Raw genomic sequence first — 26,363 nt, forward strand, 5'->3', positions numbered from 1 at the left:
ATATGCTTGAGAAATGTTGGGTTTAACCAAATTAATACATTTACTTCAGATTTTAGAGTTTTGTTTGTTTTGCTAATGTTTCAAAAATCTACACACAATGATGTTTATAGAGCAATTCCCAAAGTTATTTGAACTAATAAGTATTTTTCAATTAGTATAAGAAATGTTGAAAATACTCTTAGAAGATTTAATCATGCAAATATCCATCCTCATGTTGTTTTCAAGTTTATTTTTCTGGAAATCCCTCCTAAAATGATCTGATTTATAAAAACAAAATCAGAGTTCTGTGCAAAGTTACTTTACAAAGCCAGCAATGGTATGGTAATTGATAGCTCATTGGTAAAGGATTCTCCTGCCAATGCAGGAGATGCAAGTGTGATCTTCTGGAGAAGATCTCCAGGAAGGGGAAATGTAATCCACTCCAGTATTCTTGCCTGGGAAATCCCATGGACAAAGGAGACTGGTGGGCTATAGTTCATGGGGCCTTAAAGAGATGGACATGACAGAGACTAAATGACAGCAATACAACAGAATATTACTCAACCATAGAATATGATGATATTCTATCATTTGAAGCAAGGTGAGTGGACCTAAAACTAGTATGCTTAGTAAACTATGTCAGACAGTGAATACCAATACTCTATAATTTCACTTATATGTGGAATCTAAAAAGAAAGAAAAACAAAGGAATATATATAGCAAAAGAACAGATTCACTGAGGGGAAAAAAAAGTAGTCATTATTAGTTGAGGGGTGGAGGGAAGGCAAAATAGGGACATATAAATAAGAGATACAAACTATCAAGTATAAAATAAATAAGCAGCAAGGATATATTATACAGCATGAAAAAATTATAGCTAGTTTTATGTAACAATTTTTAATGGAGTATAATCTACAAAAATACTGAGTCACTGGGCTATACACCTGAAATTGATATAATATCATAAATCAACTATACTTCAATAAAAAACTTGAAAGAATATATGTATATACAAAGTTAAGCACAAAATACTGCTGTAACTCCATCATTTATAATCCATCTTTATTTTTTGGATTCAAGTACAAAATCCTCAAAAAAGCTTTTAATAACAACTTTTTGAGTTCATAAAGAACTCCAAAATCATTTTGCTGAGCACTGTATTCACAAAGAACTTCTGTAGTTTTGCTTCCCCTATCAACAAAGCAGCTGAGGACCTAGATTTTTTTGTTACATTGATGCATGTTAGAATAGTGATCCATTTGTATATTTTCCTAAAGTAGAACCACAGACAATTATATCAAAGTGTTAACAGTGAGTATGTGAAATATTTTCTCTAATGAGAATAAGGGAAGAATCAGGAATACAGAGAAGGGAGACACATCGAGAGAGAGTGTGTTCCCATTGCTCAGATGTTGATGAAGAAGAAACAAATGACTTACTTAAAGATTCAATTCTGTCCACACTGTATTCTGCTGGGGCCTCCAAAGTCCACCTGAAGCTTGAATGCTAACACAGGCTTCTCATGAAAATGCCTGCATCTAGTAGACAGTAGAGTTAGAAAGAACCATGGTTACTTATTTAACAAGTTATTATTTGATAATTTTAGCAGTTGCAAATGAATAATACTTCTCAAATCTCAAAGAATCAGAAAAGTACTAGTGAGAATAGAATCCAATCTAACTTCCTATGCAATATCATTTTTTAGCAACTACTAAAGACTGACATTTTTACCTCCATTTATATTTCTAAATTAAATATGGCATGCAAACACATACAACATGAACTTGATGGTACATTCTGAGAACTAGAGAAAGCTATGCTATTGATGACTATTAGCTTATCTTCTTCTTCAGTTCAGTTCATTTCAGTCATTTAGTCATGTCCAACTCTTTGCGACCCCATGAATTGCGGCACACCAGGCCTCCCTGTCCATCACCAACACCTGGAGTTTATCCAAACTCATGCGCATTGAGTCAGTGAAGCCATCCAGTCATCTCATCCTCTGTCAGCCACTTCTCCTCTTGCCCTCAATCTTTACCAGCATCAGGGTCTTTTCCAATGAGTCAGCTCTTCGCATGAGGTAGCCAAAGTATTGGAGTTTCAGCTTCAACATCAGTCCTTCCAATGAACACCCAGGACTGATCTCCTTTAAGATGGACTAGATGGATCTCCTTGCAGCCCAAGGGACTCTCAAGAGTATTCTCCAACACCAGAGTTCAAAAGCATCAATTCTTCTGTGCTCAGCTTTCTTTATAGTCCAACTCTCACATCCGTACATGACTACTGGAAAAACCATAGCCTTGACTAGAAAGACATTTGTTGACCATCCCCAAGAAAAAGAAATGCAAAAAAGCAAAATGGCTGTCTGAGGAGGCTTACAAATAGCTGTGAGAAGAAGAGAAGCGAAAAGTAAAGGAGAAAAGAGGGAAAGATATACCCATTTGGATGCAGAGTTCCAAAGAATAGCAAGGAGAGAGAAGAAAGCCCTCCTCAGTGATCAATGCAAAGAAATAGAGGAAAGCAATAGAATGGAAAAGACTAGAGATCTCTTCAAGAAAATTAGAGATACCAAGGGACCATTTTATGCAAAGAAGGGTTCAATAAAGGACAGAAATAGCACGGACCTAACAGAAGCAGAAGATATTAAAAAGAGGTGGCAAGAATCCACAGAAGAAGTGTAAAAAAAAGATTTTCATTATCAAGATAATCACAATGGTGTGATCACTCACCTAGAGCCAGACACCCTGGAATGTGAAGTCAAGTGGGCCTTAAGGAAGCATCACTACGAACAAAGCTAGTGGAGGTGATGGAATTCCACTTGAGCTATTTCAAATCCTAAAAGATGATGCTGTGAAAGTGCTGCATTCAATACGTCAGCAAATTTGGAAAATTCAACAATGGCCACAGGGCTGGGAAAGGTCAGTTTTCATTCCAATCCCAAAGAAAGGCAATGCCAAAGAATGCTCAAACTACTATACAATTGCAGTCATCTCACACACGAGTATGGTAATGTGCAAAATTCTCCAAGCCAGGCTTCAGCATTACATGAACCGAGAACTTCCAGATGTTCAAGCTGGTTTTAGAAAAGGCAGAGGAACCAGAGATCAAATTGCCAACATCCGCCGGATCATTGAAAAAGAAAAAGAGTTCTAGAGAAACATCCATTTCTGCTTTATTGACTATGCCAAAGCCTTTGACTGTGTGGATCACAATAAACTGTGGAAATTTCTGAAAGACATGGGAATAACAGACCACCTGACCTGCCTCTTGAGAAACCTATATGCAGGTCAGGAAGCAACAGTTAGAACTGGACATGGAACAACAGACTGGTTCCAAATAGGAAAAGGAATACATCAAGGCTGTATATTGTTGCCCTGCTTATTTAACTTACATGCAGAGTACATAATGAGAAACACTGGACTGGAAGAAACACAAGCTGGAATCAAGATTGCCGGGAGAAATATCAATAACCTCAGATATGCAGATGACACCACCCTTATGGAAGAAAGTGAAGAAGAACTAAAGGGCCTCTTGATGAAAATAAAAAAGGAGAGTGAAAAAGTTGGCATAAAGCTCAACATTCAGAAAACTAAGATCATGGCATCCTGTCCCATCACTTCATGACAAACAGATGGGGAAACAGTGCAAACAGTGGCTGACTTTATTTTGGGGGGCTCCAAAATCACTGCAGATGGTGACTGCAGCCATGAAATTTAAAGACGCTTACTCCTTGGAAGGAAAGTTATGACCAACCTGGACAGCATATTAAAAAGCAGAGATATAACTTTGTCAACAAAGGCCTGTCTAGTCAAGGCTACGGTTGGTTATTTAATTATTTTACTCTGGAGCCAAAAGTCAAAATAAAGTACATATATCATAAAGTAAATAAGTAAATAAATAAAGTCTACAGTGACAATTTACAGTGAACAAGGAAACACAAAGAGTTATCAAAGTGTCTTTAAACATATTCAATGGATAGAACATTGACATGGTCAAACAATCTGGGTTTAACTCTCAGAAATATCCTTTTTGATTAAGATTCTGTGTTGTCATTTAAAATTACATACACATGTGCTGACTATTCAACTGTTTGAATATAACCACTTTTCCCACTTTATCCTACTCTACCCTACTGTATGATCCAGATATATGAATGCCATGAATTAGGCTCCTAGTCACAAAAATGCTATTTGATTCTGGCTAATTAAAACCATAAATATGAATATGGAATGTAGAAAAGAATAAAAATAAGTTTGGGAAAATTCAGGACTTCCCTTTTGGTCCAGTGGTTAAGAACACATCTTGAAATGCAGAGGATGCAGGTTCAATTCCTGGTCAGGGAACTAAGAGTCCACATGCCTTGGAGCAACTAAGCCCAGGTGCAACACTAACCTGCTCTCTCCAGAGCTTGCCCCGCAACTAAAGAGTTGGTATACTGCAGCAAATGGTCCCACAAGATGTAGCAAAGAACCCATGTGCTGCAAATTAGACCCAATGCATGCAAAGAAATAGATAAATAGATACATAAATAAATAAATATTAAAATAAAAGAAAAGATCAAGATCCTTCCTTACAGGTTTGGATTGGAAGTGACTACATTTTGATAGCTTACAGTGAATAGTATCAGATTTGTGATCTCCAAAGAAGAGAATTTAGCCCCAGAGATGAGGCTTCAGTCACTCAGAGCTTCCCTGTGGCAAAGGCTTTATTAGAGTGGAAAGAGATAGAGAAAGCTTCTGACACAGGCATCAGAAGGGGGCAGAGTGTGCCCCCACTTGCTATTTTTATCAAGGCCTTGTATACTTTTTCAATTGGTTATTATGAATAGAAGTTCTTACCAGATCCACTCACAACATACATCTTAACATAACAGGATTAGTCAGAAAGTTCTTGTAAAGAAGGAGAAACATGTCCTTGAGCAAGATACATTGTTGTTACATAATCATTAGCACAGAGCTTAAGAAAAAACATACCCTTGGACAAGATAAGTTGTTTTGTTGTGTCATCATTAACCCTGGGCTTAAAGAAAATTAGTCTTAAAGACTGTTGTCATAACAACTCAGAGTTTAAGAAAAAATATCTTATGTGACTAAGACAAAGCAATGTAGAAAAAAAAATGTTTGTTCTTTTCTTCTCCTTGAGGGCCCTGGACTCCTGATCAACCTACCTAAGAATTAGTTCTCTCAATTTCTCTGCAAAGTCTAGAAGCCAAGCTTTGATTGCTTAGATATTTTTAAAATTAATTTACTTTTCAATTTATTTATTTTTCATTGAAGGATAATTGCTTTACAATATTGTTTTGGTTTCTGCCATACATCACATGAATCAGCAATAGGTATACATAGGTTCCCTCCCAACTGCCCTCCCAATTCCCACACCATCCCACCTCTCTAGGTTTTATAAACAGTAAATGCTGGATAGGGTGTGGTGGAAAGGAAACCCTCTTCTTGCACTGTTGGCAGGAATATAAATTGATACAGCCACTATGGAGGAAAGTGGAGATTCCTTAAAAAAACTAGAAATAAAACTACCATATGACCCAACAATGCCACTACTGGGTATTAACACTGAGAACACCAAAATTGGAAAAGACATTATGGCCCCCAACATTCATTGCAGTACTATTTACAGTAGCAAGGAAATGGAAGCAACCTAGGTGTTCATCGACAGATGAATGGATAAAGAAACTGATTCATATATACAATGGAATATTACTCAGCCATAAAAAGAAACACATTTGAGTCAGTTCTAATGAGGTGGATGAACCTAAAACCTATTATACAGACTGAAGTAAGTCAGAAAGAGAAAAACAAGTATTGTATATTAATGCATATATATGGAATCTAGAAAAATGGTACTGATGAACCTATTTGCAGGGCAGCAATGGAGATGCAGACATACAGACTTGTGGATATAGTGGGGAATGGGAGAATGGGACAAATGGAGAGAGTAGCATGGAAACATGCACATTACCATATGTAAAATTGATAGTCAGGGGGACTTTGCTGTATGACTCAGGGAGCTCAAACCAGTGCTCACATATTTGAGAAGCACGTGAGTAACTTCCTTGCCAGGAGTAGAAAAAGGAAGTGTTAATGCAGAACATAAAGTGCCATAATGTTTATTCAGATTATCATATGTAGTGTTATGGTATAATGTACACATGAAGGGCATGGCATTGGTAGAATAATTTTCTGTGGTACATGTTCACTATGGTGATGCTCTGCTGCTGCTGCTGCTGCTGAAGTCGCTTCAGTTGTGTCCGACTCTGTGCGACCCCATAGACGGCAGCCCACCAGGCTCCCCCGTCCCTGGCATTCTCCAGGCAAGAACACTGGAGTGGGTTGCCATTTCCTTCTCCAATGCATGAAAGTGAAAAGTGAAAGTGAAGTTGCTCAGTTATGTCTGACTCTTCACGACCCCATGGACTGCCTGCCACCAGGCTCCTCCATCCATGGGATTTTCCAGGCAAGAACACTAGAGTGGTGATAGAGGGACTAAAACAGATTATGACAATGGATGGCTACTTCTGATGACCCTAGAAAGAATACAGATGGAAAACAATAAGCTGATCACCATAATATCTGTGTTCCCAGAACCAGGTGGGAAAATAAAACTTTACGCAAACTTTGAAGTAGTCCTTTGGGTCCTATAACCTATGGATAAATATGACTGAGGAACAAGCCCAAGATCTGATTTTAAGTGTATAATTTTATCACCAACTATAACAATGGAAAGGCCAACACTCTTATGGTAAGATAATGACACTATTGAGGAAGAAATTAAAGTCTAAAATGGGAAAGGGTCATGAGAATATACCTAGAAAAGATTGAGAATGTTGAAATCCAAAATTATTCTTTACTGTGAAAGCATCTCTTCTCTGCTTTCCCTACTCATGAGAGCGAGACTTCGTTGTTCCACAAAAGGATATTATTCTTTTACAGTACTTTATTTCTTCTTGGCTTATAACGAGAGGTAAGAGAGTTCTTCATAGACCAGATGGAGAAGTACAAGGCTTGGACCAGAAACAGTTAGCTTATGAATTACAAGACTTATAGAAATAGATACTGACTTTCCTTTATTGCTCTCAACACTGCTGGTACTGCAATTGGTGAAGGGTTACTTCTGAATTCATGCTGGATCTAGTTTTGTGACTTTAACCTTGCTGCTTTTGTTATTGTAGGCATGCATAATGGTCTGCCTCAGGGAGATAACCTGAGCCCAACCACCTGTGAAGGACTATAAGTGAAACTAACACACACACCTCTTCCTGAGGCTTGACATTCCAGAAGATATTTGCAACAACTGAACAGTCTTTTTATTTTGTTTCCTTACCTCCCCCCCATATCTGGTCAATAAAAGAACCTGGCATCCAGGCCCCCAACAAGATGGTTAATTTGAAGCGTTAGCCTGCCGTCTTCTGGGTCAGCAGGCTCCCTGAATAAAGTCCCTTCTTTGTCTCAAGCCTTTTGTCTCCCAGATTCATTTTCCTATTATGTGGCAAGTAGAGCAAGCTTGGACCCAGTAACTGTTATACTACCATTCACTGACTTTAAAAAATCCCTTTGCTAGTTCCATAGGGGGAAAATAATATGCCAATAAAACATTGCTTTTGACTAGAGAACTCATTTTATCTCACACACACACACACACACACACACACACACACACATTCATATAGGGATCACACCCATGAAATAAAAATTTGCATGTGTACCATTATCTGAAAGCAGCGCCAGATAGAGTGGTGAAGTGACCTAGTGAATGTTTATTAAAGATCCAGCTGGAGGATCACACTGTGTGTAATTGGGGTACTCTGCTTATAGACCATGATATATGTCTTAAATTAGCAGGGAGTATGTGGTACTGCCTTCCCCACAGACAGTAGTAGATCCCACTTAAGTGATTTTTTTTTTTTTTTTACTTACCATTTCTTTCACTTGGAGTTTAGTTGGTATGAAGGGCCTAATGTATAAAGAAGGAATTATTTTTACCACGAAACATAGACATTGTTTCATTAGTTTGGAAGTTAACACAGCCTGTTGGCAGCTTGTGATCTTCGTGTCATTGTACCAAGAGGCAGAGAAAGGATTAATGGTCACAAGAATTTATTTGAATTTCTAAGAAAAAATAAGTTGCATTTATACAGTGGGTACAAAGGAGTGTCTGGAACTGAGATTCCTCTTAGTACTGTCTTGCCCTACTGTCTTTTTCAGTGGAAAACTACAGTGACCAGAAAGTCAAGAACAGGAAAGACTTAGAACATATAGAAATAGAATATTGGGTTATTCCAACTTGTCCAATGATGGTATAAGCAAGCAAAGTGTAAAGAGAGCATGAAATAGTTATAGGAGAATTAACATTGCTTGTTAAAGAAGGCCTTTTGACCAATAGCGAATGTGGCATCCATAGCGACTGCAAGGAGATCCAACCAGTCCATTCTGAAGGAGATCAACCCTGGGTGTTCTTTGGAAGGAATGATGTTAAAGCTGAAACTCCAGAACTTTGGCCACCTCATGCGAACAGTTGACTCGTTGGAAAAGACTGATGCTGGGCGGGATTGAGGGCAGGAGGAAAAGGGGACGACAGAGGATGAGATGGCTGGATGGCATCACTGACTCGATGGATGCGAGTTTGAGTGAACTCCGGGAGATGGTGATGGACAGGGAGACCTGGCGTGCTGTGATTCATGGAGTCGCAAAGAGTTGGACATGACTGAGTGACTTAACTGAACTGATAGCGGTATTATATCTATATATCTATATATGGAGAAGGCAATGGCACCCCACTCCAGTACTCTCGCCTGGCTAATCCCATCGACGGAGGAGCTTAGTAGGCTACAATGCATTCCATGGGGTTGCTAGGTGTCGGACATGGCTGAGCGACTTAACTTTCACTTTTCACTTTCATGCATTGGAGAAGGAAATGGCAACCCACTCCAGTGTTCTTGCCTGGAGAATCCCAGGGACAGGGGAGCCTAGTGGGCTGCCATCTCTGGGGTCGCACAGAGTCAGACACGACTGAAGAGACTTAGCAGCAGCATACATATGTATATATATATATATATGTGTGTATATATATATATATATAACCAACAAAAGAAACAGACTTTTTTCTCCTCCTCTATAGCCTCTCCCACCCTCTGTGCCACACTCTGTGCTCTGAAATGCATATCTTTTCAGATGGAGTTGTAGATTATTTTGGTCTCTGGTTGTTGGATGGGCTGGTTTATGTGACTCACCAGCAAAAGATCGTAGAACTGGCGAATGAAGGATGTTTATATCTCCAATTCTTTTCATGATAACTGATAGGGCCCACATGGGGGCTCATTGTTAAGATGGCTCACTGTGTTGACCTCACAAACAAAGAATAAACTCTCAGGGACCCTCGAGACTGACCAAATTGCCCAGACAACATTCTGTGTTCTCACTGGCGCCTACCTTCTCAAAGCTATGAGACCCCCAGACTCCAGACGTCCAGCTACATGACCACAGGACTCAATTATAGGCTAAAAATTAACCATCCCTTCAGAGAAAGTTTCATTGATGGGATATAAGAAAGACCACATCAGAAAGGGAGGGCACTAGTTCTCCTTAAGGGCCAGGCATTCTTTCATTTCCCTCTAAAAAATTTCCCTTTTGCCTTACTGCCCAGCTCGCTCTTTTTTTCTCTGCACTTGTCTTACATTCTGGTGCCAAAACCCAGGAGGGAAGATCCACTGCAACTGGGTGGGCTCCTCTCCTGAACCCACCTCTGATGGTCCCCTCCCTTGATCCTTGCCAAGAAAATGAGATGAGCTCTGGACGGGACTCTCCACTTGTCTTGCTGGACTGATATCCACATACTGGTCAACATTTCATCCATTGGTTACAAGGGTGAGTGAAATCCCATTCTCTCGGATCCTCTCTCTCTCACCTCATTTCCAAGTTTTAGTGATAGGCAGGAGGATCCCCACAGCCCTCACACCTTCAGCCTTGTGCGCCCTCTGACTTTGAAATATGGGACACCTATTTCAAAGTAGACTGTTATTACTCTCCGAGAAAGTCCTGAGAATGGGGACGCCTTTTCCCTCGGACCTTTCTCCTCTCTTTCTCTTGCCCTTCTCTAGCCTCCCTATTCAGCGGCAATGGGAAATTCTCAATCCCAACCCTCAAAATCTACTCCTCTAAGATACCTTCTCCAAAATCTAAAAGCCTTGGGCTTTCAAGGGGAGATAAGACCAAAAAGACTTATTTACTATTCTAACACTGTCTGGCTGCAATACAGACTTGATAACAGGCTCCAAAGGCCAGAAAACAGAACTCCCGATTATGATACTCTACAGGACCTCAATAACTTTTGCCGCTGGAATGGCAAGTGGTTAGAAATCCCTTATGTTCAGGCTTTCTTTGCTCTTTGCTCTTGAACCTCCTTCTGTGAATCCTGTTCTACTTCTCAAATACTCTAGCCCACTCTGGGCCACATCCTCCTCCTACAATGTCTCCCCTTCCCTGTTCAGACTTTTCTTCTTCCTTTGACCCTTCTGATCACAGCCCACCCCCTATCTTTCCCAATCCCATTGCAGCTGCTCCAGATCCAGTTCCACAACCTCCACCTTATGCCCCATTCTCCCTCCCTCCCTCCTTCTCAAGCACAGGCCACTGCTGCAGCCCCCAACCCACCTCTCCAGCCTTTGCTGGAGGTAAGCTTGAGACCTCAGCCCCACCCTCTACCCCAATGATCCCAAGGCTTTACCCCGACCTCCCTAGATCCCCTCTATACCCTGTTCAGAATAACTTCCTAAAACAGGAAGCTTCACTGCAGGACTCCGCTCCTTTCTCTGCTCCACCCCTCCCTTTAGGGGAAGTAGCTGGAGCTGAAGACATTGTTCAGTTCATGTCCCATTCTCCCTTACCCATCTATCTCAAATTGAAAAGCATCTGGCTCCTTCTCCTCAGACCCTGATAATTTTCTAAAAGAATTCAAGTATCTTACCCAGTCTTACGACTTAACCTGGCATGATATTTATATCATACTTTCCTCCACTTTTCTCCTTGAAGAGAAGGAACAAGCATGGTGAGCATCTCAGGCTCAGGCTGATGAACTGCACAGGACTAATGACACTAAGCCCATAGGGGCCACAGCTATCCCCCAGGAAGATCCCAACTGGGATTATCAGGCACAGAGACCTGGATAAGCAGCCCATAATCACATGGTTGCTTGCTTCATCGTGGCCTGCAAAAGACAGGGCATAAAGCTATCAACTTGATAAGCTCCAGGAAATAACTCAAAGACTAGATGAAAACCCAGCACAATTTCTAGCCAGCTTAATGGAAGTCCTACAAAAATATACAAAATTAGACCCCACTTGAGCAGAGGGCACCATTGTCCTTCGGTTCAGTTTGGTCACTCAGTTGTGTCCAACTCTTTGTGACCCCATGGACTGCAGCAAGCCAGGCTTCCCTGTCCATCACCAACTCCTGAAGATTGTTCAAACTCATGTCCATTGAGTCAGTGATGCCATCCAACTTTCTCAACCTCTGTTGTCCCCTTCTCCTCCTGCCTTCATTCTTTCCCAGAATCAGTGTCTTTTCAAGAGTCAGTTCTTTGCATCAGGTGGCCAGAGTATTGGAGTTTCAGCTTCAACATCAGTCCTTCCAATGAATATTCAGGACTGATCTCCTTTAGGATGGACTGGTTGGATCTCTTTGCGGTCCAAGGGATTCTCAAGAGTCTTCTCCAACACCACAGTTCAAAAGCATTAATTCTTCAGCACTCAGCTTTCTTTATAGCCTAACTCTCATATCCATACATAACTACTGGAAAAACCATACCTTTGACTAGATGGACCTTTGTTGGCAAAGTAACGTCTCTGCCTTTTAAGATGCTGTCTGGTTGGTCATACCTTTTCTTCCAAGGAGCAAGTGTCTTTTAATTTTGTGGCTGAAGTCATCATTGACAAAGATCTTGGAGCCCAAAAAGATAAAGTCTGTACACTGTTTCCACTGTTTCCCCATCTGTATCACATGAAGTGATGGGACCAGATGCCATGATCTTAGTTTTCTGAAATTTGAGTTTTAAGCCAACTTTTTCACTCTCCTCTTTCACTTTCATAAAGAGGCCCTTAAGTTCTTCTTCACTTTCTCCCATAAGGGTGGTACCATCTGTGTACCTGAGGTTATTGATATTTCTCCCAGCAATCTTGATTCCAGCTTGTGCTTCATCCAGCCCCGCATTTCACATGATATACTCTGCATATAAGTTAAATAAGCAGGGTGACAATATACAACATTGATGTAGTCCTTTCCCGATTTGGAATCAGTTTGTTGTTCCATGTCCAATTCTAACTGCTGCCTCTTGACCTCCATACAGATTTCTCAAGAGGCAGGTCAGGTGGTCTGGTATTCCTATCTCTTGAAGAATTTTCCATAATTTGTTGTGATCCACACAGTCAAAGGCTTTGGTAGTCAATGGTAGTCAATAAAGCAGAAGTAAATGGAACCAGGAAAAACAGGCAAAACTAGAGAAGCCCCTGTGAGATTCGGCCTAATACCACCTTTTAGCCACTGCCCTACATGTCTCCAAACCTCCATCAACAAACAAAGATAGGAAGCCACATGGATCCTGCTTCAAATGCAGCAAAGAAGGCCACTGGTCCTGCTCATGCCTACAGCCAAGGCCTCCTCCAGATCCATGTCCCAGCTGTGGCATAAAGAGATATTGGATCCCTTTAGGGATCTGGAAATCCCTTCCTGGTCCTGAGCAGGAGTCCTCTGACCCAGCTCTGCTCAGCCTCCTCAGACTCACCACTGAAGACTGAAGATGCCCAGCACCTCAGGTCCTGACTCTCATCACCTCTGTGGAGCCCAGGGTAACTCACAGTGGCAGGAAAGTCCACTTTCTCGTTGACATAGGAGCCACTTACTCTGCTATGTTCGCCTACTCCAGAAAAACCAAGGTCTCTCAGGTCTCTGTTATGGGGGTTGATGGTTTAATATCTACACCATGAATAACCAAGCCTCTACCTTGCACACTTCAAGATACCCCATTTCCCATTCTTTTCTCAAAATCTCAAAATGCCCCACTCCCATTTTTGGGAGAGACCTCTCAAAAGTCAGTCTCTGTTACTATCCCGAGTCCACCTTCTGATCTAGCCTGGCTGCTGCTCCTTAACCCCACCTCCTCTTCCCCCACCCTATTGCCCTCCTCATCCATAAATCCCATAGTTTGCAATACAGGCAACCCATTTGTTGCCTCTTACCATACTCCAATTCATATCTGATTCAAAGACCCCTCTAAATTCCCCAGTCAACCACAATAGCCCCTCTCCCAAAAACATCGACAAGGGTTAAAGCCTATGTCACTAAACTTCTATGTCAGGGCCTCTTGCACCCAATTCACTCTCCCTATAACACCCCTATCCTACCTGTCAAAAAAACAAATGGTTCCTATCACCTGGTACAGGACCTAAGACTTACCAACATGGCTATTATCCAGTAATTCCAAATCCCTATACTCTTGTCTCTCTCATTCCCTCTTTCACTACCCACTTCACTGTTCTAGACCTCAAGGATGCCTTCTTTACTATCCCTTTTCACCCAGACTCTCAAGATCTCTCTGCCTTTACCTGGACTGATCCAGACAATCATTGCTCCCAACAGCTGACATGGACAGTCCTCACATAAGGGTTTCATGATAGCCCTCATTTCTTTGTCCAAGTTCTAGCATCAGACCTAACCTTGACCTTACTCTGAGTACTGTCTTCCAACATGTGGATGATCTCCTCCTTTGTAGTCCTTCGCTTACACATGCTCAACAACACACTATACAACTCCTCAATTTTCTAGCTGATTGAGTATCTACCACCAAGGTTCAGCTCTCTCTTCCTAGAATCACCCTCTCAGAGTCCTTTTAACATTAACAAATTTCTATCGTATTACCAGCGATAGAAAGTCCCTTATATCCACCCTTCCACTCCCTGTATCAAAAACAGAGATCCTGTCCTTGGGGTTAGCTGGATATCTACGCCTCTGGATTCTTAATTCCACCCTCTTGGCACAACCGCTATATCAAGCCACCTGAGGAAGTCTTTCAGAACCCCTAGAGCTAAAATCAAATATCCATTCAGCCTTTAATACCCTTAAGCAAGCAATTCTCTCAGCCCCAGCTCTAATACTTCCTGACCTTTCTTGCCTTTTTATACTTGACACTCCTGAGACACAAAATTGCCCTAGGAGTTTTGGGGAAACAATCAGGGCCCCTCCTTCACCCCTGTCGCTTATCTATAAAGGCAATTAGACGCCACAGTTTGAGGATGGCCAGCCTGCCTATGTAATCTGGCAGCAGCTACACCCCTCGCTCAGGAAAGAAAAAACTTACTTTTGGAGTAAGTAAGTAAGTTTTCATCCACTGTCATTCGTCCACCATGTGATTTTAAGGACTTACTTTCTCACAAATCCATGACCCTTCTATCTTCTTCATGCATCCAACTAATTCATATTAGCCTTCTCGAATCTCCCGAGTTCTCCTTTAAATGCTGTCCTACTCTCAGCACTGCCACCTTTATCCCTAATTCTTCTGAGTCTCCCATCCATACTTGCAAAGAGGCATTAGAAGACCTGATGCCCCATTTGTCCCACAATTCCTCAACCCCTTTAAGTAACCCTGACTTTATCTGGTATATTGATGGCAGCTCCTCTATGACATCAGAAGGAAAAAAAAAATAACTGGATATGCAATTGTCTCTGACACTGAAATTATTGAATCCCACCCTCTCCCCTTGGGAACCTCTTCCTAAAAGGCAGAACTTATTGCACTAACTAGAGCCCTTATCCTCACAGCTAACAAGAGAGCAAACATATACACCGATTCTAGAAAATATACTTTCCACATCATACACGCACATGCTACCATCTAGAAGGAACGAGGGCTCCTATCTACTAAAAGCTCTCCCATAACTAAAGCCCCACTTATACTCCAACTTTTAAACGCAGCTGACATGCCAACTGAAGTAGGCATCATTCATTGCTGAGGTCACCAGGCGGTCTCAGACCCCATTTTACAGGGCAACAACACTGCAGACAGAGAAGCAAAACAAGCCTTACTATGATCATCGACTCAACAACTTTTGGTAATCCCCAACATAAAGCCCCTTTACCTCCCCAAAGAAAAAACGCAATTATTACAAGAGGGAGCACAACCACAAGGAGATTGGTTCCAAAAACAAGGCTGCTATGTCCTTCCCCAATCTTAGGCCACACAGATGCTTACAGACATTCATCAGGCCCTACATGTAGGCACTAAACCTCTTTATCATCTCTTAAGACCTTTTATCACTTATTCTAACCTTCTTTCACTCCTACAACAAATCCCTCACTTGCATTATCTGCTCCTCAGTCTCACCACAGGGAGCCCTACAGTCCTTACACCATAAGGATCTCCAGCCTCGATGGACTGGTCCATCTGAGGTCATTCTAACCGCACCAACAGCTGCTAAACTAGCAGGTCATTCCTCTTGGTTTCATATCTCTAGATTAAAGAGGGCCCCAGGAGACTCTCCATCTCTGCCAAGAAACATTTTCCGCTCAGATGCTCGTCACTACACCAGCACTGTTCTGGAACCCACTGGATCGAATTCCTGAAGAAACAGAACAGTTGAAAGTGAACACCGATAAGTAAATCAAAATAGATGTATTGGTTACTAATTGGACTGGGATTTCCCCTACTTACCCTATTCACAATAGGACTTCACTCTGTGTCTCCCTCTGAGTGGACTATCAGTCAAAAGTTTTCCCTACTTCTCCATAGTTCTCATTTTTGGGGGCATGGCCCTCCTCTTACTGTGATAAGCCTAGGTGAATTCACTATCCACTTTTCTTCACATAGTAACACAAGCCCTTATCTTTTCTGGAAACACCACTGCTACTGGTCTCCCTTCACTCCTTGACTTTATAACCGATCTTTGACTCCAGGGAGATTTCATAGAGTTCACACCAATCCAGATTTATTTCTACACCTGGATTCTTATTTTTATCATTTTCTCCCCTTAGACATGAGACTTCACATCATGATTTTACTCTTACTTTCTCTTCTTTTACTTCAAACTTCACATTAATACCCTGCCTATAACTCACCCTGCCCCAAACCTTGCCTACATATTCAGAACTCTAAATCTGACGCATTGTTTACTCAATACCTCAAACCCAACCCTGGCCAGTGATTGCTGGATTTGTTTATCCATCTCCTCACCCAGAGGATCAGCACTCCCTATTTCCACAGATCAATGGACTCTCATAAACACTTCTGTTTATCACACATATAAGAACAGAATATCTCTTTTCATCGTACATACATTGCTTATATTTGGTTGATCAAATTCACAATCCTGATGAGATACTGATCCCCTTCCTTATAGAGCTCACTTCTAATCATAAAGGACCACCACCACCTCTAGTGGTGGAGGGCCCACCACCTCTGACATTTGTCAACAACAGGCCTCTTTTGTTTTTTTCAGACAAAACTCTATAAACAATTCTTACTCCCAACTAGAAGCTATACTGCCACACCTCTATAATCACACTTCACATCTCCCCTTCCCTTCAGGCTGATCCATCTACCAAGTCTCTGGAACTGTGTGACATTCTCTTACTTTCTCATATGTGGATACTCCCTTCAGCATACGGTGTAAATACTCCTCCTGTAGGGGCTACACTGGCGAGTTCACTGTCAGTTTCAGAGACTACTAGCAAGTTCCCAGAAAGACTCCTATTTGCTATCAGTTTTTTGGTGATGGACAGGGAGGCCTGGCGTGCTGCTATTCATGGGGTCGCAGAGTCAGACATGACTGAGCGACTGACCTGAACTGAACTGAACTTACTTCTATTTGCTATCAGTTTCAGCTGTTGTCTTCTTACTCCTGGGATATTTTTCTTATGTGGAACTACCACCTATTTATGTCTTCCCACTAATGGGACAGGAACATACACTCTGGTATATCTGGCCCCAGATATTTCTATTGGTCCCAATAATCAGACCCTCCCTGCCGGGAGCCAGCGTGAGGAACACTGCCCGTGGCAAAGGTCATGAGGAAGGAGGCTCGGCATTACACAAAGGTGGGATCGAGCCTCAGGAGACCCCCTGTTCCCAAGCATCTACCCCCAAAACCAGAGTCTGCCTACTTTACTGCTTTATGTGCTCACCTACACCTCTGACTTTACGGGGGGCTGTCCCCCACCACCTCTTTCGGAGAAGGAGTTAACTTACAGCTCCAGGTCAATAAAAATTCCTGGGCATGACAAGAGTGTTTCAATTTACAAACTCCTCTGTAGTTTCTCTAGCCTGCCTGAGCAGGTGCGTCCGGCCACATGTGATTGTTTACAGCCTCCCAACCATGAGAGGCACAAGATGCTGTAAACTTTCTAAATATAGATTCTTTTAAGAAGTTAGAAAATTATTAGTATATTATAGTGGGTTGATTAGAAATTATATTGGTGAAGAGTTTTTCATTTGTTGAGCCAATATAATGAATATATTATTCATTATTATATTCATATAATATAATATATTATATATTATATAATAATAATATTATTATTATTATTCTATATATTCCCTGCCTTTATAATGAATATAACTAGCATATGGGAGAAATAAGTATTAACCTTTGATATTAATCATGTTAAACCTTAGGCTAAGTAAATTCATTTTCTTGATTATCACCCCCTGCACCCTCACCCTATAGGAATTCAACTTTATCTGGTGCCTTCGGAGGGTGGTGCTTAGTTTAATAAAAAATCACCCCTGGAAAAAATAAGTTTTCTGATTGACCGTTATCAGAAAGGGCCATAAAATGTCAGCAGGCCTCATGGCCAGAAGATGATGTAAAACCCCTAAGACCTTTGTATACTTTTATATGAAGCACCTGATTTTGACAAGGGTCAGGTCTGCTGACCCCGCGTGACTCTGTATTCATCCCTATGTATAACAAAAAGTATATAAGCTAACCTGAAAATAAAGAAGATGGATCAGTTTCTGGAAAGACTGATTCCCCCATGTCGTTCTTTCTTTCCCCTTCTGGCTGAATTCCCATCTGGAGTGTGGATACTCTCCAAGCCTGCTAATTTTGCCCTGGCTTCTAAGACGCATGCAAGAGGGAGCCCAAGGCGGGGCACCAGTGGCCTACATAAGTGGTGCAAACTCCTTGTCTTGGAGTTTTATTGGTATTCCACGTAAACCAAGTTATTCAGCCTCTTTTTCTCCACTAATTTTCCTACTACACTATTCTTTTCTAATCTCTCTTTATATTTCTAATTAAATAGCTTTTTCCTAGGATGCTGATTCTGTCTCCCCTTAGAATTACCCTGGATCGACTGGGGCTGGACCCCGGCACCTCCCTATCCCACTAACTCACAACCAACCCAGATGCACAATTCAATTCATTCCTCTATTAATCAGTTTAGGAATAGTGGCTGGGATTGGGACAAGGATGGCAGGAGTCACAACCTCTTTAAATTGCAATCAAAGCCTTTTAAAGACCTCACTGAGAGCCTAGGAGAAATAGCTACCAGCCTTATCATTATCCAAAACCCGCTGGTAGCCATTGTCCTCCAAAACAGAAGAGGATTAGACCTCCTCAAGGCAGAAAAGGAGGCCTATCCCTATTTTTGGAGGAAGAAATGGCAACCCACTCCAGTACTCTTGCCTGGAAAATCCCACGGATGGAGGAGCCTGGAGGGCTACAGTCCATGGAGTCGCAAAGAGTCGGACATGACTGAATGACTTCACTTTCACTTTCACTTGCTGCTTCTATGCCAATAAATCAGGTATTGTAAAGGAAGCAGCAAGAAATCTGACAAACAGGGCTTCAAGAATATGTCAACACCTCAATTACTTCAGTAATTCATGGGAAAACTGGTTAAGCAATTGGATTTGGATGACCTGGGTCCTACATTTTCTAGGCCTTCTTCTACTTACCCTTATTCTAACTTTCTGCTCACATTTAATGGGTCTTTTTCCAAAATTTCTTCAGGACCACTTACAAGCATTCAACAACAGAACTATCCATGAGGTACTTCCAACTCACTCAAATTATCAAAAACTTTGACCCCATACAAATCCTCTTGACCCACATTCCTGTCTTTTTATATCTTACTCCCATGATGCCCTTGTCCCACAGGAAGCAGTTACAAAAGATTGACTTTTGGCCCTTATCCTCAATCAAAAGGCTAGGATGATAGGGCCCACATGGGGGCTCATTGTTAAGATGGCTCATTATGTTGACCTCACAAACAAAGAATGAAATCACAGGGACTCTCGAGACTGACCAAATTGCCCAGACAACATCCTGTGTTCTCACTGGCGCCTACCTTCTCAAAGCTATGAGACCCCCAGATTCCAGACCTCCAACTACATGACCACAGGACTGAACTACAGTCTAAAAATTAACCATCCCTGCAGAGAAGTTTTCATTGGTGGGATGTAAGAAAGACCACATCAGAAATGGAGGACACTGGTTCTCCTTAAGTGCCAGTCACCCTCTCATTTCCCTCTAATAAATTTCCCTTCTTCCTGACTGCCCAGCTCTCTCTTTTTCTCTGTACTCGTCTTACAATAACCTTGCAGTTGTTCATAGCATCACTTGTCTTCCAAAGATCATAACTCCTGTCCCACAGCCCCATCCACAGCTACAGTCTCTCTCTCTGAATACTTGTAACTGCTCTCCTTTCTTAACCACTCAAGAGTAGGGCAGTAATAACTTCCTGCCAGTCCCACAGTAATTACCCTCTTTGGTTGTTTTGCTGAAACTCTGCTAGCTTCCTTTATAAACTGTGTTTTCTTTCAACTTTTCCCAACTATGTGCACTTATAATCTCACTTGAATCTATCGTGTTTGTCGAGACCAGCTGGACAAGAAGGCTTTCCAAAAGCATGATATGGCGAGAGAATGAGAAACGAGACACAAGAATTCAGAGAAAAGCGAGGATCAGGGGACCAACACCACTCCAAGATGGAGGTGCTGAAACTGAATCCAAGCCAGCTTTATTATACTTTCAGCCGTGAATGAAAGAATATTCAGGAAGTTAAAGTATAACTCATGTGGCCTTCAGGGCCAAAGAACAAAATGATCATTAACCATTGAGTAATTAGGAAGCAGTAATCAATAACAAGTCAGAACTAAGACTAATATTCTTATCTATAGATTTTCTACTAGATATGTAAAACATGTGACTCTGAGATGCCAGCTGAGGAACAGTTTGGGGTCGGTTTTCTGACCCCAAGTTCAAGGTTATGAAATGTTCCCTCTGGACTTGTTCTAAGAGTCTCATGCCTTGTAGCATCCAGTTTATCAATCATTATAAATTTTATTTGCAACCCTTGCCAGGGCCTGCTTTTCTTTTATTCTTCCTGTCTCCTACAATGTTTTCTATTGGGACAGTTAATTCTTTTATTTTTACTAGTAAAATTCATTTTCATAAAGAAGACATTGCCTTCAACTAATATTCCTAATATTAAAATTTTCTGTACAGTCTTTTTATGCCAAAATACTTAATTAAACCAATTTCAGTTAGGTCAGAGTGAGCTAATTATCAGAGTTGGTAAGTAAAATTAAGGCTTTTTGGCAAAGACAGTTCACAACTTTCAGTGAACAGTTGCCTTCAACAAACATTCATACAAAAGTGGGTTTCTATAATGAAAAAATTTTAGTTTAAGTTTACAAGTCAGTAAGCTTTGAAACTAGTAAAATATATCATTTATAGTAAAGAATAACTTTTTGCTGTGCTTTTCAAACAGGCTTGGAAACTCATCTTTATGGTAGTAAATATGAAGTACACCTTGCATTGAAATTTTATTTTATTAGGTATATAAATATCTATTTCTTTCTAGAAAAAGGCAATGGCTAGATAAGAGCTTGTCTTCTCAGTGTTTCTAAGCATATCTTCTCATTTTTTTTTTCATTGCTCATTATTGGCTGAGACCTATAATTTGTTTCATTTTATTAACAAAACATAAAGAAAATGAGGCTTATAATTTTCTGTTCCAATATAAACATGAACAAATTACTTATTACTTTGCATTCAGTATTTTTATTTAAAAAAAGAGATTAATAAAATCTATCTCACAGATTTAAGTAAAGGATAATTATTTTTTACATATAATAGTACTTAGGATAATATTATGCACATAGTGGATTAACAATAGAAAAAGTATATATTTAAAGTAAAGTAACCAAAATTGGAATCAAATTGCCTCTGCACATTAATCTTTTTTATATTGAACAAGCTACTTCATGTCCCTTCAGCTCATTACTCATTTGCAAAAATAGGATTCAGTTCAGTTCAGTTCAGTCACTCAGTAGTGTCCGACTCTTTGCAACCCCATGAATCACAGCGTGCCAGGCCTCCGTGTCCAATGCCAACTCCGACTATACTCAAACTCATGTCCATTGAGTTGGTGATCCCATCCAGCAATCTCACACTCTGTCATCCCCTTCTCCTCCTGCCCCCAATCTGTCTCAGGATCAGGGTCTTTTCCAATGAGTCAACTCTTCACATGAAGTGGCCAAAGTACTGGAGTTTCAGCTTTAGCATCACCCTTTCCGATTAACACCCAGGACTGATCTCCTTTAGGATGGATTGGTTGGACCTCCTTGCAATCAAAGGGATTCTCAAGAGTTTTCTCCAACACCACAGTTCAAAAACATCAATTCTTTGGCTCTCAGTTTTCTTCACAGTCCAACTCACACATCCATACATGAACACTGGAAAAACCATAGCCTTGACTAGATGGACCTTTGTTGGCAAAGTAATGCCTCTGTTTTTTAATATGCTATCTAGGTTGATCATAACTTTCCTTCCAAGGAGTAAGCGTCTTTTAATTTCATGGCAGCAGTCACCATCTGCAGTGATTTTGGAGCCCAAAAAATAAAGTCTGACACTGTTTCCACTGTTTCCCCATCTATTTCCTATGAAGTGATGGGACCAGATGCCATGATCTTAGTTTTCTGAATGTAAAATAGGATTAGTAATGCCTCATTCATAGCGTTAAATAATACAGCAATTAAATGAGATTATTAATAAAAGTATTTAGTGTAGCTCTTTGTACGTGGGAAAAATGAGGACTTCAAAGGTATGGTTTTTCCAGTAGTCATGTATGGATGTGAGAGTTGAACCATAATGAAAGCTGAGTGCCAAAGAATGGATGCTTTTGAACTGTTGGTGTTGAAGAAGACTCTTGCAAGTCCCTTAGACTGCAAGGAGATCAAACCAGTCAATCCTAAAGGAAATCAGTCCTGAATATTCATTGGAAGGACTGATGTTGAAGCTGATGGTCCAATACTTTGGCCACCTCATGTGAAGAGCCAAATCACTGGAAAAGACCCTGATGCTGGAAAAGATTGAAGGCAGGAGAAGGGGACAACAAAGGATGACATGCTTGGATGGCATCAGCGACTTGATGGACATGAGTTTGAGAAAGCTCCAGGAGTTGATGATGGGCAGGGAAACCTGGTGAGCTGCAGTCCATGAAATCAAAAAGAGTTGGATGCAACTGAACTGATGAGGATTTCAAGCCTGAGAGACAGCATCCCAGGTCACCCTGAGAGAACTGTTTCCAAGGAGATGGGGTGATGGGAAGGGGGAGGAGGATTAGGTTATATAGAAGTCTGTAACAAGGGGCAGGTAATATACATATTAAAAGATTACTCTTAATTAAGATTTTTTACATTTAACGGATTTGGCACTCTAACTTATATGCAGAGTACATCATGAGAAACGCTGGGCTGGAAGAAGCACAAGGTGGAATCAAGATTGCCAGGAGAAATATCAATAACCTCAGATATGCAGATGACACCACCCTTATGGCAGAAAGTGAAGAGGAACTAAAGAGCCTCTTGATGAAAGTGAAAGTGGAGAGTGAAAAAGTTGGCTTAAAGCTCATCATTAAGAAAACGAAGATCATGGCATCTGGTCCCATCACTTCATGGGAAATAGATAGAGAAACAGTGGAAACAGTGTCAGACTTTATTTTTTTGGGCTCCAAAATCACTGCAGATGGTGATTGCAGCCATGAAATTAAAAGACGCTTACTCCTTGCAAGAAAAGTTATGACCAACCTAGATAGCATATTGAAAAGCAGAGACATTACTTTGCCAACAAAGGTCCATCTAGTCAAGGCTATGGTTTTTCCAGTAGTCATGTATGGATTTGAGAGTTGGACTGTGAAGAAAGCTGAGCACCAAAGAATTGATGCTTTTGAACTGTGGTGTTGGAGAAGACTCTTGGGAGTCCCCTGGACTGCAAGGAGATCCAACCAGTCCATTCTGAAAGAGATCAGCCCTGGGATTTCTTTGGAAGGAATGATGCTGAAGGTGAAACTCCAGTACTTTGGCAACCTGATGTGAAGAGTTGACTCATTGGAAAAGACTCTGATGCTGGGAGTGCTTGGGGGCAGGAGGGGAAGGGGACAACAGAGGATGAGATGGCTGGATGGCATCACTGACTCGATGGATGTGAGTCTGAGTGAACTCCAGGAGTTGGTGATGGACAGGGAAGCCTGGTGTGCTGCGATTCATGGGGGTCACAAAGTGCCGGACACGACTGAGAGACTGAACTGAACTGTGTATGGGAAGATGGAAGCAATCAGGTTTACTTAAATTATTTCTTTTATATGCATCTCAGTTACCTGGGGCCAAATCCTGCTTTTTGATTGGTGGATGTGGTGGATAGCTTTCTTGTACTTTCGCCCATTCTTCCAAGTTCCTCACTGCTTGCCAGCGAGGAAGTGGCTCATGGGCAGCCTAATGGCTGATATTGTTTCAGCTGCTCTCAGAAATTTGCATTTGAGTCTGGAATTCCTGGTGTCTGTGACATGGCTTGTTTAATATCATAGCAGGAAATATTTTATTTCACAGAAATATTTCATTTCACATATGCTACTCTATTGTGGCATCAAAGGAAAATTGCACTGGGCGAAGTTAAACAAAATGAAGACTTACCTAAGACTATTGTATGGAGAAGGAAATGGCAACCCACTCCAGTGTTCTTGCTTGGAGAATCCCAGGGATGGGGGAGCCTGGTGGGCTGCCGTCTATGGGGTAACACAGAGTTGGACACGACAGAAGTGACTTAGCAGCAGTAAGACTATTACAACAGGGCAGAGAGACTGCACTCAATTCCACATAAACAAAAAGCTCTTTGAGCACTGGAATGAGCTAGAGGAAAAGTACTGGAGGACATTGGAGTGGAGGTTGATCAACTGGGACCACACTGAATTATTCTGGAGCTCAAACTTTCTTATCTGTGATTATCTCATCTGGGTTTGCTAATTGGTGCCATTGAAGGCTGCTTCTGCCCTTCTACAAATTGGGAAGAAGACATGCTATCTTCCTTGATGATTGTATTTCAAAAGGATGGCTTCTAGTTCTTGAGAAAATCACCTTGGGTTGTAAAACTGGTGAGCGGGTTGGGAGAAGGTTTATCTGCATTTCAAAGAGGCAGAGAATTAATTTGCAGTTACAGGTCTTCTGATGTAACTGCCCTAAGAAAAGGGAGTCCAGGGAAAGAGAGTCAGGATAAGCCCTTCTGAAGCTTGAGCCTCTAAGGGGAACATTGAGACTATCCTTGTCAATTGTTTCAAATTTGCACACTTGGAGAAATTTTTTCTGAAATTCAATTTATATTGATTGAAAACAGTGTTATTTTTAGGTACATGCTTTTGAAAGGGTTCAGAGAGAAAATTAGACCTGAGCAGGGTTTTATGAATGAGGTTTCACCAGAGAGAAATGTTAGGTAGTTAGAATAGGAAAAAGGAGTCCAGAATGGCGGTGGCTAAAAGACAAGGAAGGGAAAAGCCAAGAAAAATAGAACAAAGGAAGGTCTGAGGACCTCAGGTAAAACAAACAGCACTCTTGGCTATCCCAATTTACATAGGGCAGGCCCAGGGGGAGGAGAAAAAGTCGTATAAAAATAGGAGCCAGAATCGGGCTGGGGGCTTCTTTTCCCTTCACGTCTTTTTGGGTTGGCATGCCCTCATGCCTTGAGGATGTATTTTCCTTTACTTTCTAAATGAAACTGAACTGTAACACTGGTCCATTCAAGGGATGTAACACTGATCCATCCAAGGGCTGTAACACTGGTCCATTGTTTCAAATTTTTGTTGTGACAAGACAGAACCAAGGAAATTACAAACTCCCCCAACAGAAGTAAAGGCATTTGTGGCAGAGATCAGTTCAGTTCAGTTCAGTTCAGTCGCTCAGTCATGTCCAACTCTTTGCCATCCCACGGACTGCAGCACACCAGATCTCTCTGTCCATCACCAACTCCCAGAGTTCTCCCAAACTCATGTCCATTGAGTTGGTGATGTCATCCAACCATCTCATCCTCTGTCATCCCCTTCTCCTCTTGCCTTCAATCTTTCCCAGCATCAAGGTCTTTTCAAATGAGTCAGAGATAACACAGCATAAAAAGTCAGAGGCCTAAAGCCCCTGGGAACGTGGATGAAGGAAGGTGGGATTTGTTTCACTTATTTCCTCATCTGTAAATGTGTGCAATGTATCTATCCACAGAATAGGCTTGTAAAGATATCAGAACACAGGCCCTAGAAAGTAAGAGATGGACTAGAAATTTGTGTTTTCCTTTCTGCTAGTTTCTCCTTTTTCCCTTCTGTTTGGTTGTGAAGCTTCTTCTTTTTTTAATCTGTTTCCTTCCTTGACTTCTACTTTATTTGCTCTATCTTTGCTGTAAGAAAGAACTAATTTTGTCACCCTAACTGTGATAATTAGTATCAATGTGTTTGTATTTCTACCCTACAATTAAAGTCTTTTACTTTTCTATGTGAATCCTAGTGGAATATTGCCTCAAACTGTATGAAAAGGAAAACAAAACAAAACCATCACCATCAAAACCCAGTTCAGACTCAGTTGCCAAAATGTGGTAGATCTTTGGATCATAAATCAGGCCCTGGAAGGCATCTCTACTCTCCTAACTAGGTCTGACATGGATATCCTCCCACCAGGCTTTTTCATTGCCCCTCGGGGCCTTGGGCTAAGTATGTGTTACTGTGATGAAATCACTTTCCATCGCTGACACCTATTCCCCAATACTTACTCATTGTCCTTGCTTCCTCTTTGTAGTTAGAGAAGTTATCACCCCCCCCCCCTTTTCCTTTATTTAATTGTTCTAGACCTCTTTATTTTCTTCCTTGAAACTCTTGCTTTTTACCTTCTGTCCTCTTGACAAATCCAAGTTCCTTTGCTATACTTCAGACTTCTTTCTCATTCTTTTTTTAGACAGCAAAATATGTTAGACCTGTTAGGCAGTTAGAATAGGAAAAAGGAGTCCAGAATGGCAGTGGTTAAAAGATAAGGAAGGGAAAAGTCCACAAGAATAGAACAAAGGAAGGTCCAAGGAT

This window comes from Budorcas taxicolor, chromosome 9 (genome assembly GCF_023091745.1).
Source record: "Budorcas taxicolor isolate Tak-1 chromosome 9, Takin1.1, whole genome shotgun sequence".
In the NCBI taxonomy this organism is placed as follows: domain Eukaryota; kingdom Metazoa; phylum Chordata; class Mammalia; order Artiodactyla; family Bovidae; genus Budorcas; species Budorcas taxicolor.